Here is a 16311-nt window from a genome sequence, read left to right as displayed (position 1 = left end):
TAATTCCTTTAGGATATGTAAGGATTATATTATGTGATTGAATTTTCATTTATGATCGTGAGGACACTTTAAAATTTGTGATTTTGAACGCTGATAGATTTCTAATTTTAATGGTCCTGCCTTGCCCAAACCAGGTTCCCAAGCTATTCTAAAAATCATCCTATCCTTCCTAATCTCTTCCGCTCCCATCCTATCCGTCCTCTACTGGAGTATGTCATGGCGTCAGCTATACTGACCTAACCATGCATAAACTCTAAGGATGGCAGCGTCGACTATATCGACCTGATTTCCCAGTAGGCATCCGGCAATCATCATCACACGTCTAGGGGAGCGTGACTCGCACAATCCTCCCATGACCCCAGGTTTTAGAGGATAAACGATGGGCAACACCTCCACCCCTCCCAGTAGAATCAGGGTTAATACCCTATCATGGAATCTCTTTGAGCCTTAATTGTTCTGAAGTTTCTGTCATCACGTGGTCATTTTGGTAACGGATTTTATCTGCAATCATAAACACTTGTCCATGCATTTATAACATGTGCATTAATATTTTCAAAAACACATAGCTTATGTATATTTCATACATGTCATCTAAAGTATAACATACCTTGCCATAATCTATTCATGTCATTAGCTTTCATATTTACAATATAATCATTCTTTCGTGTATTGTTTGTGCATAAAACTCATGGCTTTAAATTGCTAACTAACACTTGATATTTGATCTTACGAGCACATATCGTTATGTTCCAAACTTTCATTGATCTGTATGTGTTTGCTCCAGTAACAACTAATTGGGTTATTGTCTTACTTGGTAACAAAATGCATCATATGGACAGTCATTAGCAAAGACAAATCTCAATTCCTTCTTCTTAACAATACTGTTATTTGATGTGTTCTTTCATATATAAATTGATTGAAATACCTAGCTCAAAGTATGGTATGCAACACATTTGGGGAACATATTTTGAACTCAACATTTCCTTTAACAATAATACACCGAACATTGCTCTATGTTTAAATGGTAGTACTCTTTCAGTACCTTGGCCCTATGGGTTGAATTTATGCTCATGGAACCTTTGCTCAGGTTGTATTCATCACTTATCTTATTGCTAAATTAGGTCTGAATGTTGCGTAGTATCCGATCCTATTGACTGTTTCACTACCAAGGAGTTGATATTCATGCCAAGTGAACTACTGTTTCCAGATCTTTTGCCAGCGCACATTCCAGGGTCCGAACTTAAGTTCTATGCATTATACCAGTTATTTTTTTATGCCTCTATATGAATGAGTTAATGGCTGTTTGCAATTCTGAGTTAGTTCCTCATCACATGGTGTTTAATAGCAGTGTATTCCTTATTGAATAATTGTGAATGGTATATATAACCGCTTGAGCTCAATTGGCTGGTTCTGTTATCATTTAACTGGAAGTATAGTGGAAAACTGTTTACCTACAGCTAACAGATAACAACTGATGTGCAAAAGGGGTCACTGTAACCTTCACACAAAACTCAGAAATTTATTAGAAACTAAGAGAATATACAGGAAGGAATTCTACATCTTTTACTGTGGTATTGTGATAATAATATGGCTAAATTATGTATAACAGCTGGGGTAATTTTGAGTAAGGAAGATATTATATGTGACTCTTTAGAGGCCTCATTGAATGTTATTTGTCCACAGTATATATATATTTTCTGAAGTAAAAACTATTAAGAAAACACCTACAGAAGTTTTCATACGAACTTGAAGAAAGGTCTCATAGGGGAACTTTATACAAACTCAATTATCAAGGGGAAATATCTACGTGGTTGTAGTAGAGTAGAGTTATCATCACATCTCAGCAAAATATCTTAGAGATTGAAATGTCCCGAACATTAACTACAGGAGCCAATAACAAAAGACTGTATTAACTGTAATCAAATGCACCAGCAGTAGATTGTGTGAGGTTTAAGGTTCATGTGATGGTTCTGTTCATGTATGAGGTAGGCATGTAACAACAGAACTAGCCTTCAAACAATTGTTAAAGATGTTCCTAAATTGCATCAATCCAACAGTGAAGAATATATCATTACAGAGCACCATTGATTATAAAAGGCAAGAGCAGATTCTAACCATTCAACAACTTGTGGTTTCTATGCAAGATAGAAGAAGACAGGTTGAGGAGTGAGTCCCCTAGTAATTATAAAGGAGGATGACTAAACAAAATGAATATCTAGAAGTTTGTAAGAATATAAACATCATTACCACTTGTTTGTTACTGGAGCATAAATAATAGTAAAAACGAATCCATCCAAGCAAAATTTACAATTTACAAGAGACTAATAATAATTAAAAGCATAATATCAAAATATTCAAGAAAGTACTTATCTCTAGAGAATACGTCAACTCCTTTTCGTTCAACTCTTCAAGGAGTTAATCTCGTCCATATTATCATCATCAGGAAGTCCATATCATCAAGGAATTCACAGCATCAAGGAGTCCATATCATCATCGGCAGGAAAGGCCAATTTGCATCATCAGGTGGAATATCCTTCAACCACTCTAGGTCAACGCTGCCAATGTCTGTGTGAAGCATCTCAAGAAACCGTTTTATTCTCCCTGCAAGAACAGTGTTCATCCCTCGTTCCTTGATGGCATCTGCAGTATCTTCAAGATCAGCATATCTGACTGCATCCCAATTCACAGCATCCTTGGTATTTGAGTCCCTTTCTCTTTTTAATCTACAATCTTCTACATTAGTATTCTTCGATATAGTTTCCCAATCAAATTTGTTCTTGCTTTCTTTGCAATCGCACTTGAATTATCACACTACATTTTCGTTCGATAAAGAAGCTATTAGCTGATATAGTGCTACTTGGGTAGGACAAACGAACCCCATCCTCACTAAAATCTAATGCCCAGGTAAATCTTTAGTTTCAGTCAGCGTCACAGACAAATGGCCAGGCGTTTTTCTCAGTATTTCTGCTTCTCGAGCTATCTGAATATCAGAAGGCCAGAACCTTTGCTTCAAAACTTTCAAAAGAAAGCGAGGGAGCAGTGCTAAAAAAGTTATAAGGATAATATTTAGCCAATAAGATGATGACTTTGCTATTTGATATATTGCCCAGTAGTTTGGAAGTCCAGGCAGTGAATCCAAGACAAGAAGACAGGCATATGTAACAATAATCGAGCCCCATACAGCAACATGAGTGATTAATGCCCAACGTTGAATATCCATTGACAAATGAACATTAACTAACACAACAACTGCAATCGTCCACAAACTCCCCATGCTCCAAATGTCAATTGTACTGTTCTCGTATGATAAGTAAGGTACATAGAAAAGAACAAGACTTTGCCATAGCGTATCGGCCATCGTCAGCCAAAAAAAGTTCCAAGTTGTAACTTTCCTGCCTGTGTCCAGACCCATAAAGTTTAGGATAGCGAAGCAGAGTTTTGTGACTCAAATCTTTATCAAGAATGCCAACTACAATTGTCGGCATTGACGTATAGATGACAGAATAGAACACACTGCTCCAATCAGTTAAGGCAGATGTTGTAGAAAAGGCTACTCCAACATCTGCCATCTGAATCATAGAAACGTCATTTGCTCCATCACCAATGGCCAGTGTCATGTCATTTGTCCTGCTCTTTATGAGGTCAACAACACCAGCTTTTTGCAAAGGAGCAACTCGACAGCAAAGAACTACTCTACATGATATTGCCAAATCAAAGAGCTCTTGCTCCAAGTCACTTTCCAATATGTAGACAAGGCTGGTGCCATCAATTATAAGTGCCAAGGGTGGATGCCTCTCTGCTGCACCTACCGTACCATGGTCCTTAGGGATATCATTGATATCTGTAATCTATCTGATAACATGTGACCTGGACTCAAGAAAGGCCTGTATACCCTCAGTTTCTTGTATACCCTCAGCCTGAGCAATATCAATACTTTTCTGCCTTTTTGAAAAGCTTTTTCTTGTCTCTACCCGACTTATTCTGTATGTAGCTTTTGCCTCTTCTAAAAGTTTCTTGCAAGCATCTTTAGAGGTGCCATTGATAATAACCTGCTGCATATTATGAGTAAGAAGCTTACATGAAAGACCAATAGAAATTGCAGTTTCTTGCTTATCTCCAGTCAGAACCCAAACCTTAATCCCCGCTTCTCTCAATGATTCTATTGTTTCTGGGACCCCATCTTGCAATTTATCTTCAATCCCTGTGGCCCCTAGTAGGTTGAGATTGCATTCAATTAGACTTGCAGCTTCCCTAAGCAATGTTGTCCTATCAATTAATGCCGTACTGGCTTCCTGATACGAATGCTGCCATTCTTCAAGCTCTTCATCACTAAGGTTTTTTTTTTTTTTGCTCCCACAATAAGTGTTCGTAAACCCTGTGATGCATATTCATGCAGATGGTTCTCTGTTGCTTCCATATATGTTACTTGATTGTTATTAGGAGTTTTGGACACAATATTAAGCATTGAACTATCTGCCCCTTTTACCAAAACTTTCACAGTATTGTCAGGACATCGAACTACTACTGACATTCTTTTGCGCACACTGTCAAACTCATGCAAACCCAACACATCCAATTTTTGTCTTACACCCAATATATCAATCACAATGTGTCCAGAAGTTCACTCAATAAGGGCGTATCCATAAGCAGCAACAGCCGATACCAGAGCCTGTTCATCGGGAGACTCCCCCTGATAATCAATCGATCTTTCACCTTCTATTATGGTAGGGACTATTGTATTGCAAGCTGCCATAGTGAGGAAGTATTCATGTGCAACCTTTCTCTCCTGTGTAGAAAAACTTTTACCTAACAACCGAACAAGCTCGGCATCCACTTTTACCTCAATCTTTGGCCTCCAAACCTGTCTATCCAGTACTTCTATAGTGCCTCTGCGATGCTTTCCTTCTCTTCATGCCTGTCAGTTGATTCTTGGCCCACAGAGTCCATCGTAACTTTCCCATTGCAGTAATTCACCCCATATATACTTGCATTACGAAATTCCATCTTGTTCTCTGTCAGAGTACCCGTCTTATCAGAAAATACATATTTTATTTGACCTAAGTCTTCATCTATATTTAATGAACGACACTGGAACCTTGAATTTGAATTGCTGTCATACATCCTTGTATCCCCAATCATGAAATACGACTGCCCAAAATGGACCAATTCCATGGATATATATAGGGATATTGGAATCATTATCTGAAAATCTATCACAGAACTCAAAAATGAGATAAGGATTTCCATGAGTACACCAAAATAATTGCATTTCTCTCCATTGTCATCACCGCTAGTAAAATACTTCTTCCAAAAATATGGGGAAGTATCAAGTTGGTCCCTGTGGCGCTCTAGCCACTGACCCATTCCTATTGCAACAACTCCACACATAATGAATAGAAAGACAGACAACAACAATGTCTCTCTGTTCATGTATGCTTCCAATCTGCTTCTCTTCGAGGGTGTCCCTGAGCTATTCAGCATTGCTTTTGTTTCTTGGCCAGCATAAACAGCCCCCCCACTGCCCAATCAGTATTTTTCAGCTGACAACCCCGGAGAAGAATATTGGACGGTACAAGAGGAATGCTTCTCCCGCCAACTTCAACTTCCATGTTCGCAACAAAACCATATATGTTTCTGTTTGGTTGTTCACAACGAATGATGCCCGAAGGAGGTTCCGTTTCAGGCTTCTTCGATGCAGTCTCTTGCCTCGCATATCTGGTTTTCAGATTTGACTCCCCATCGAGATTAATGGTCTGAACATATGCAATTCCACTCGGGTCACTTGTTCCTGTTATTTTCTTTCCTATCAGAACGATGCCTGCGCCAATCCTCATACCCATCTTTGATGGCCGTCACACATAAAACAAACAGAAGAGGGAAAAGTGATACAGTCCTCCCAAAAGCTGCAAGCCAAGGAAGCTGATTCAAAGCAGCAATTACCAGAAAGTAGATATATGCACACGATGAAACTGAACAAATAAATTCTTTGGCAAAAATGTTATGACAGTGTACTTGCTAGTCCGGATCTCATTTCCTGTGAACTCATATTTGTCGTTTGTCAACTCCGGATCATTGATATGAATCACCCTCTCATTTGCATCACCTGTAGTAGAATTTTCTGTCCTCGAAGGTTTTGATCCGTGGTGCCCCTTTGCTAAATCTGCTTGCCGTCGCGTGGCCTCGGTTTTCTGGGGAGAAGGAATGTTTGTTGTGCTGGAAATTTCAAATGTGCCTCGAATCGATAACCCTGGAGGACCGCGGTGGAGCTAGACTTGAAATCTGTTGGGCTGAAAAGGTCGCTCGGTGAATCAGACGGCCCGGCCGAATACATGCTAAAAGAACCTGAATTCTGAGATGTCGGTGTTGCGCTTCCTTCCGCTAAGCTCATAAAACACCTCGAGAATAATACAAACCACAAAAGGAAGGCACCGTCGGGATTCGACAGCCGTAGCCGTCGTCGCCTTCGCCTTCCGCAGCCGCCGAGGTCGGGACGTTCGCACCCTCACCTCATGATTTCGCCTGCGCAACGCTGCTCCCTAACATCATCCACGAAACGGCCGCGGCATTTGACCGGCCGGCAGGCCCCTCGGGACGCGATGGAGCGTGTTTCGAACACGTGACGTTGCGGCTCTCAGTCCGGACCATTGAAGGAGCGTCAGACGTCGTGCGTTTAGGACACCTTCCGGCAATGGCAACGACATCCACAGATCTGAGAATCGGTGGAAAGGCCGAAATTTGGCAGCAGGAGATTAGCACAATGACAAATCATTCAACATTTCACTTCAAACGCCATATGTCGCTCCTCGGCTCTCCGATCTATCTCCCACACATCTCATTCCCTTCCCTTTCCCTGGTTACGCGGACTCCAAAGCCCCTATTTCGCTTTAATTCATAGAATTCTCAGCTTATGATCGTCCCGTACATTCTCGCCGACCTTCTCCAACTCCTTTTTATCTTACCGATGGCGCCGCCCCTAGGCCATACCTACTCTGGTTTTTGTCGCATCGTTGGCTCATTTCCTTCATGTAATAGCCAAAAGCTTTCGACCTCATTATTATCATCTCGCTATGAGACCTACAGTCAAGCCGGACATCATACCCGCGAAAAGAACCAGCAGCAGAATTATGAGAATATAAATCCAGAACTTTGCGTTGCAGCAAACTTCCTCTGCGGCCATTTTCCGGACCCTAGGTTTATAAAACTTCAAAAATAATACTAATTTTCTTCAAATAAAGCACAGTAACTGTCAAAGAACCACACTACGCTGCAATTCCTTCTACCTGCGTTTCATAAATTCCTCAAAGCTCTGCATTTTACAGCATGTTTAGCCTTCGAGAGGCTTCGATTACTAAACCATTATGCTTATTTAATAAAATTTCCCTGGTCACAAGGGCAGGGGTTTGAAATTGCATCACGGGAGCAATACCAGTACCAAATAGGTTAGAAATTTCACAAAATCAAGCTTCACAATGGCCAATTTTACCCAGCAGATTTTAACCACAAAATCTACACGACCGTAGGGCCTGTGAGGACGCAGGGTTTGAACGACGGGCTCTGATACCATATGTAGTGGCCGTACTAAATTAAGAGCCATCACTGAACTGTGAAACTATAAAGATTGCTGAAACTGTCTGAAATGGTATTAATAGATTTGACGAAGTACTTACCTGATCTGCTACGGCTGTTGCGATGAGGATGCTGCGGAACTTCTCCAGCGCTCCCGTTACCGAATGACCAAAACCACCCAGCCAAACCGAGTATACCTAGATACTCAATCCAGTATGCTTCTCAACCGATGGATACCGTTCCCCCGTGCCCAGAGACTTCAAAACAAGTAAGGCTCAAATTTCAATAGTTCTGAATTATAAACAGTATGGATAAATTTCCCCTCCTTCCTTCAAAAGCACTCTCCTTCTTCCTTCAACAGCACCCGGCTCAATTTTTCCACTCACAGTAAATACAACCTTCCCCCTCCACAGGCAAAGAACAATAGCCCCCCTTTGAAATCCTCCTCCCTCCCTTTAAATAGCAGAGGTTCCTCTCCCTCTACGCAACTGTTCACCACCTTTATGAAAGGATAAGATTTTGTTAGGCGGTGACTGCTTTGTCATGATATTTGCCTTTAATTGAATCAGATCTTCACAACATCGAATGGTGTCATTTTAATCATGACAGTTGGTACTTTAATTTAAATAGTATAAGGCCATGATGATTTTAAATATTACATATTATTTTATGTTTTAGAAAATATCAAGTTTAATCATAAGGTTTATGGGTTTAGTTTATTAGTACACATTTTGGGTTATATGTGTAAACATATGAATAAACTCAACTATATTTCTTACTGAGTGTATATTTCTTCTATTTACGAGAATTAGGTATTTAATTTACACCTTTGATAATTAATTCATTTATCTTATATTTAGACATTCTCCATGAATAGTCGATGTATATATATATATTTATATACATACTAGTGCAATGTATATGATGCATGCATATGTAGCTATCATATGTATGCCTCACATGCATGCTAATATTGCTATGCTGTTCGTGATTTGAGATGGGTTGTTACAATAAATCTAGAAGATGAAGGCAGCCTTTCTCCAAGGGATCATGTCGGCCTAAACTGTCATGACCAACAACTATATATACCCATGCTCAGCCTCATTTGGAAGCAAGCAATTCGGTGAAGCAAGTATAAGAAGAAGTGTGAGAAACATACGAAGAAAGAGCCTCTAAATCAATGAAGGAGGAAGAGAAGATAGTGAAGGAAAGGGTCATCATTGGTGGACTATTTTTGGGCGAGATTACCATCACACATGCAAGAGATTGTAGATCCAACGTTGGCAAGGATAGACCGAAGTTTCAGTCATACAAAAGTGATCAAGTTTGGGAAAGGACTTCGCTCTAGGAAGCTGAGTAGGGAATTAAAAGGAGTCTCCCTCTTGAGAAGACTATTCAAGGAGCGAAAATCATCTAGGGTTTATGTTGTAAGGTTGCAGACCTACGAGAAGAGGTCGGGAATGTTATGAAACCAGCGCACAAAAAGATAGAAAACAAAGATAAACGCCTTAGAATTCAGCCTTTTCGAGGGGGCAACCTCCTTTACATTACACAAATGAATAATTCTTGGATGATACAAATGACAATACCTCCTTTCTATATATAGGAGTCTAAGGGGTCATAATGTAATCAGAGCCGACATAACAATAATAATGTAAGGGCACAATAATAACAATAGTGGGCTTCTATGGGGCATAATAATAACAATATGGGGACTACATGGGCACAACAATATAATAAGGGGGTTGAACTAATAACAATAAGGGGTTACACTAGTAGTATAGGGACCTAACATGCCCCTCTCCTTCAAAAAGTGTTGTCCTCAACGCTTGAGTAGTTCTAGATGCTTTTGTATAAAATTCTCGTCCTCCCATCTGGAATCTTCAGCAGGTAAGTTCTTCCACTTGATGAGATACTCTGATATTGATCGATTTCGTAGCTGTCGGGTTCTTGTTTCCGTGACTGCTTCAGGTTCCAATATGATTTTTCCTTCCTCGTCAAGTTCTGACAATATTGTTTGAATTGGGAGCTTGTCACTTATAAACTTCTTTAAGCATGAAACATGGAAAATTGGGGGCACTCGGGAAGATGCAGGAAGCTCCAATTTGTATGCCATAGTACCAATCTTTTGCAGTGCCTTGTAAAGACCATAGTACTTTGGTGATAATTTATTATCCTTCTTAGCTTGCTTGAGGGACATTTGTTTGTATGGTTGTATTCGTAAAAATACCCAGTCGCCTATATCAAAACTTCTTTCACTGCGATGTTGATTTTCCTGTTGTTTCATTCAATTTTGTGCCAAAGTGAGGTTATCCTTTAAGAGTTGGAGAACTTTTTGTTGTTGAGTGTCTACCTTAACACCTTCATGAGATACAATATGACCCAAGTATTCCACCTCTTGTACTCCAAAGAAACATTTGGAGGTTTTTGCATATAATTGTTTCTCATCCAATAGTCTAAGCACTCTATCAACATGTTGAACATGATCCTTCCAAGACTTGTTGTAGATTAGTATATCATCAAAAAATACTAACACAAATTTTCTAAGGAAGGGTTTGAAAATGGAATTCATCAAACCTTTGAATATAAAACGTGCATTTAATATATTTGTTATCACAATTGTAACAAAGCCCTTCTGCTCTTTTTTCTTCCAATTGTTGTGGTGTCAACCTTGTAGGTAATGTAAGGCTAGGAGAAACAACACTTCCATCTTTATAGTTGTGAGGGGTATACATCCTTGTTGCCATAATTTTTCTTTCCACTTTTCTTTCCAACCTGAATGCCTTCTCCAATGAATCAGGTTCCCAAAGACGAACCTCATGTTGAATGTTATCCTTTAAAGTCCCTATGGAGACATCAATCCTCTACTTCTCTGGAATATCATTTTCCCTTATATTCAATTTTTGAAAGTCCTCAATGTGCTCTGCCATTGACCACTTTTGTTTGAGATTTATCAATTGGCTAAAGAAGGTGTTGCTCTTTGTATCCTCATAATGTGCTATCATTTCCTTCGTGAAAATTGACCACATAACAAGTGGTTTACAAGAACAAAACCCTTTATACCATAAAAATTGATCCGATTCTAAATACGAAGATGCAATACATACCTTTTGTAACAGTTGCACCTCATGAAGATCAAAATATTGCTCCATCTATAATATCCAATTTACCGGATCTTTGCCATCAAACTTCCTTGTATCGCCTTTTATCGATTTTAGGAGCTCGATCTTGAAACGACTGTAACTCTGTAATTTCAGATCTCCACATTCTGCAATTGCATCCTGCAATAGCCCTCTGAGTACTCTTTCTAACCCCGCAAGTTTGATCAAGATTGGATTCTGCAAGGAAGAGTTATGTCAAATCTCCCATGATGACCTGATTATAGACTAGTTCAGTAGAGAGAACTTGTACAAAGTGCCACGTGTCACTGTTTCAACCTTAGGACCTGAAACCGATACACAGAAACTACAGTCCGTCCGCTTTCTGTAACTTCTTACGAAATTTCAATCTGATGCTCAAAGAGAAAGTTATGATGATTTTCCCAAGGTCACCTATTTGGGATGTAATTCGGGAGCCTGCAGAAACCCTAAATTTCTTGGACTGTATCTCCGAAAATATAGCAAAACAAGATTTGAAATTCGGGCACGAGCTTCACCAAGTTTCTGGTTCAAATGGGTTTTAATTTCAGAGTCTAAAACTGTGTAGAAAAACAATTATAGCCAAAATAGAACAATGACCTGTTTGCGATACAATTCTGGAGCTTTCAAAAACCCAAACTTCCTTAGATCATATCTATAAACATATAGCGAGACAAGATCTAAAATTCAGACCCGAGATTCAGCGTGATTTCTTCTCAAATGGGTTTTTTTAGCTTCTGAAACATCGCAAAAAAACAATTATAGCAAAAATTCCACGATGGCCTGTTTGGAGCAGCGAAACCCTAGAATCCAAAGCTCTGATACCAAATGTTATGAAACCACCTCACAAAATGATAGAAAAGAAAGATAAACGCCTTAGAATTCAGCCTCTTCGAGGGGCAACCTCCTTTACATTACACAAATGAACAATTCTTGGATGATACAAATGACAATACCTCCTTTCTATATAAAGGAGTCTAAGGGGTCATAATGTAATCAGAGCCAACATAACAATAATAATGTAAGGGCACAACAATAACAACAGTGGGCTTCTATGAGGCATAATAACAACAATATGGGGACTGCATGGGCACAACAATATAATAAGGGAGTTGAACTAATAAAAATAAGTGGTTACACTAGTAGTATAGGGACCTAACAGGCAATCTGAATGAAGCCGAAAAGAGGAAGAGGAAGAGCAGCGTTGAAGAGGAGGCTAGTGACTTGGTCTTGGGAGGCCTCTAGCATCAAAGGTCTTTGTCATGGTCTTAGTATTCGTCAATTGAAGATCTATAAGAAGAATTTCTTTTGGGTTTTCCTCTCAAAAGTGAGAGGTTTTGGCCCTGACTGACAAGCCTATATACTGTGTCTCGTCTCTTTATTGTTCATGATTTCGTAATTGTTTTGATGAAAAGAACACAATAATAACTCAAGAAGAGAAGATCGTAATCAAGAAGTAAAAAGACCATCACAAGCAATTATCGTAAGTAGAGAAATCACCTATCTATTGATACCCTAGATTTCTCAACAATATGAACCCTCCATACTTCTCTACAATATAATTTATCAAAGGTGGGTAGGAACACCTACCCATACCCTCTTCCATCAACTTCATCAAAACTAGATCGTTATGGCCTAGTATATTTGACTTCACGGTTCCATCCCAGTCGACGGACGTCCCTCCAAATACATCCTCTTCTCTGTCTGATTCCTACTCGAAACTCTCAATCCATCTATTAACATTTTCTTCCTCCAAATCGACACAAGTGTGGTACTAGCAAAATCAAGGAGCAAAATATTAGAGGAAAGGTGTGTTGAATAAATGATTAAGCAATCCCATCGCTGCAGTCTATAGGATGCAACAAACAAAACTAATGTTCCAAGGAAGTAACAAGGAGGAGGGAGCATGTTGACTAGAACCATCTAGGAAGAAGTATATCAAGTTGGGCCCTATTCATGACAATGACCTAAGAGGGAATCAATCACTAGTGAGGTGATAAAAAATAGAGTTAAAAAACGAGAAAATATAGAGAGGAAAAATGAAAAAAATGGAAAAGACTAATTCCCACCACTGGCATGAATGATTCACAAGTGGGAGACTACTATTGCATGCTAAAAATTCAAACATGGTAATCTCATTGTCCAAACAAGCTATATACCTCCACTGATAATATTTTTCAGTTGGCTCAAGTAGAGGCAATGGCAACACCAACTCCTTAGCCTAGAAAACTTACAAGAAAGTCGCTTGTCATCCACAAGCTAAAGGAAACTAAGACAATAAGCAAGGTATGCCAAATGTAAACAAAATTATCGAAGATAGAGGGTCATCCCCAAAAGGATGAAATCTTGTAGGATTAAGAAGCTCAATATCCTCCCGAAGGCATGTTATAAGCCTCAAAACATGGTGAGGTTTTGCTCCTAGAAATAACTTCCCTCAAGCAAGCCAATGTCTAGCCTCAAAATCTGGGTGTCATCCACTATCGGGCACCTCTAAGTTATGAGATTCCTGAGTCCCCTCAGGTGTACGCCAACGACGCGCTTTCCCCTCAATGGTGAAACCAACTTGAGTTTTCTAATGCTCATACTATGCCTCTAGCCCATGTACCCTATGTCAAAATCGATATCTTATACATGCGAAATTGGTGTTCAATCAAATCTCACGACAACAGCCACTTCAAAGCTTAACTTCAACTATAGTTTACTTCAATTAACTTAAGTTCAGCTATAATCGCATTCATTCATATACAACATGAATCGTGTACATAAATAACACTTCAATAAATGAGAGGGGGAACTCCCAACACAATTTCCCAACTCCTCTTTGACTATAAATTTTCCATACACAAAACTTTGGTTTAAAATGGACTTCAATTCCCAAATAGTAACTAGATGTCTCCGCAAAGGGTTTGGAGCTCTATTCCTGTGCAAAATAGCTAGAAAGATGATGAAATAGGAGGTCATTCAAGGATATTCAACACAAAATGTCAATAGGATGCCCATGCATGCAAAGTTTGCCTAAATGTGCCTTGAATGATGTGACCAATGTCATCACATATGTGTACTACCATGTCAACTATGAAATTTTCCCATGAAATGTGATGCCACATGAACAATCATAGAATCATCTCGCATTGTTCCAAGCCAAAACACGTCGAATACATAAAATGGGGTCTATGCTAAACAAGCTAGATAAGAGTAGTGTTAACAAAGAAGCATAAATGAAATGCAAAAAGCCAAGGAAGAATAGTTAGAATTATGATACTTGTAATTCACTGAAGAAAAGAGATGCCTTGATGTTGGAGCTTGTTGAAGGATGTTTCCAAGGTAAGAGTATATCCTCATTATCATCCAAGCGACCTCGTCAATTGCAAAATAGATGGAAATAAAGATCATATAAAGTGGAAAAGTTCATGAAATAGCTATGAAACTACAAGATAGTTATGCCCACCAGTAGGTACCTAGGGTGCAAGAGATACAAAGACCTGTGAAGCACAAACGAAGGCAAGATTTGGAAATATGATCACCAAGGTAGCTCTAGCATGAGAAGAAGTGACTTTCAAGAGGCAAAAGCAATGGCTACATGAGACAATGCCACACAAAACAAGCAAAGGTGTGAGTTGTGATGAACTAGTGACATACCAATGAAGACAAAAATATCTAACATGAGTATGTAGATGTTGAGAGAATGAGAAAAGAAGAATGAAAACAATATAAAAAGGTACATATAGAAAGAGAGAAATTTGGTTATGACACTAGGGTGGTACGAGCTAAATCAAGAAGCAAAAGATTAGAGGAAGAATGTGTTGGATAAATGATTAAGCAATCCCATAGCTATAGTCTACAAGATGCAACAACCAAAACCAACGTTCCAAGGAAGTAACGAGGAAGGAGCATGGTGACTAGTACCATCTTGGAAGAAATATCTCAAGTTGGGCCCACTCATGACAATGAATTAGAGGGAATCAATCACTAGTGAGGTGACCAAAAATAGAGTTGACAAAATGAGAAAATATAGAGAGAAGCAAAATAAAATAAAAAAGATGAAAAAAAACTAATTCCTACCATTGCCATGAACGATTGAAAAGTGGGAGACTATTGTTGTATGTTGATTTGGGGTAGCATCGGATGTGCTCTAGCCACTAAAATTGGTGGAGAGGCTAAGGGACATGAGATCTCCAATACCCAGAAAGGGTTTGGGCAGATTCTAAACAGTTTGAGAGATATTAAAATAATTAATATTTTTAATGGAGTCCCTAAGTCTAAACTTAGGGAAAATAAAATATTAATGTGAATTAATATAAAACTTTGTTAGAATGGTTTAAAAGTCATGGATCAAACCAGATCTAATCTTAGCCATTGATTAGGGACTTAATCTCGGCCGTTGATTTGTCAACGAGAAAAGTATAAGAGGAGGCTTGAGGGTCACTTGGAGAACACACCAAGAGATCAAGATTTCGACTTTCTGGGGCTGGGTTTGCTGAGAAAGTTGAGTGACTCATCAGAGTTGTCGTTGAGGGGCAGTGAATAAAGAAGCAGAGAGGCAAAGATAGCATCGGGATGAAGAGCGCAGTAGCTGGAGAGAGGGACGCAGAAGTAGCCAAGGGTTCACGCAGAGCCAGCCAGCAGCTGCGCAATGCCTCAGAGGGCCAGCGTGGGTAGTGCAGAGGACCAGAGGGCTGACGCAGACCAGGCCAGAGTGACGTTGGGCTAACGTTGGGCCAGAGAGAGGCTGACGCAATCCCTAGAGGCTGACGCTGGGGTTTTGTGGCGAAGATTGGAGTTGTGGAGCTGCCAGAGTGTTTATCCGGGGTTTCAGCCGGAATATCTGCTTTCGAGTAGAGAGGTACTACTACTGAGATTTTTCTCTATTGGGTGAACCAGATTTGGCACCCAGCTTGTATTCTGAAACAGCTTAATAAATCAAACCCTTAGATAGCTGCACCGATTTTCCCGCATTGGGTTTTTCCAGGAACATTAGTCCAAAAACAACGGTGTCACTCGTGTTTTTGTCTCTATTTCCTTCAGTTGATAATCTGTAATGTGTTGAGCATGTACGTGTATTTATTTCCAGTATTTACCTGGTAAATAACTTGTTAATTAATAGAACAAGTAGGTAGGAATAAATCAGTAAAGTGCATGAAGGGTTTCTAACGTGTCAGACTTAAAAATTCCAACATTATATGATAAAAATTCAGACATGGTAATCTAATTGTCCAAGCAATGTATATATCTCCACTGACAATATTTTTGGTTTGGCTCAAGTAGAGGCAAAGGCAACACCAACTCCTCAACCTAGAAAAATTACAACGAAGTCACTTGCCATCCACAAGGTAAAGGAGACTAAGACAATAAGCAAGGTATGCCAAATGTAAACAAAACCATCGAAGATAGAGGGTCGTTCCCCAAAGGTTCAACTCTTTTAGGATCAAGTGGCTCAATATCCCTCCCGAAGGCATGGTATAAGCCTCAAAACATGGTGAGGTTTCCCTCCTAGAAATAACTCCCCTCAGGCAAGCCAATGTCTAGCATCAAAATGTGGGTGTCATGCCCTTAGGGCACACCTCTCAGTTGTAAGTTTCCCCAGTCCCCTAAGGTGTGCGGCACCAAT

General features: G+C 39.5%; 1 protein-coding gene and 1 pseudogene across 3 annotated transcripts in view; both read right to left on the bottom strand.

Annotated features, from left to right (window-relative positions):
- LOC149165207 (uncharacterized) overlaps nucleotides 1–16311 on the bottom strand; it is a 325751-nt gene that overhangs the window by 142674 nt on the left and 166766 nt on the right. The window lies entirely within an intron of this gene.
- LOC149165208 (phospholipid-transporting ATPase 1 pseudogene) overlaps nucleotides 2894–16311 on the bottom strand; it is a 152169-nt pseudogene continuing 138751 nt past the window's right edge.

The sequence above is a fragment of the Pinus tabuliformis genome, chromosome 5_1, assembly GCF_031772625.1.
Source record: "Pinus tabuliformis cultivar Carrire ecotype Pingquan chromosome 5_1, CPIR1, whole genome shotgun sequence".
In the NCBI taxonomy this organism is placed as follows: domain Eukaryota; kingdom Viridiplantae; phylum Streptophyta; class Pinopsida; order Pinales; family Pinaceae; genus Pinus; species Pinus tabuliformis.
Note: the sequence above shows the minus strand (reverse complement) of the source record. Positions and strands in the feature narration are given on the sequence as shown.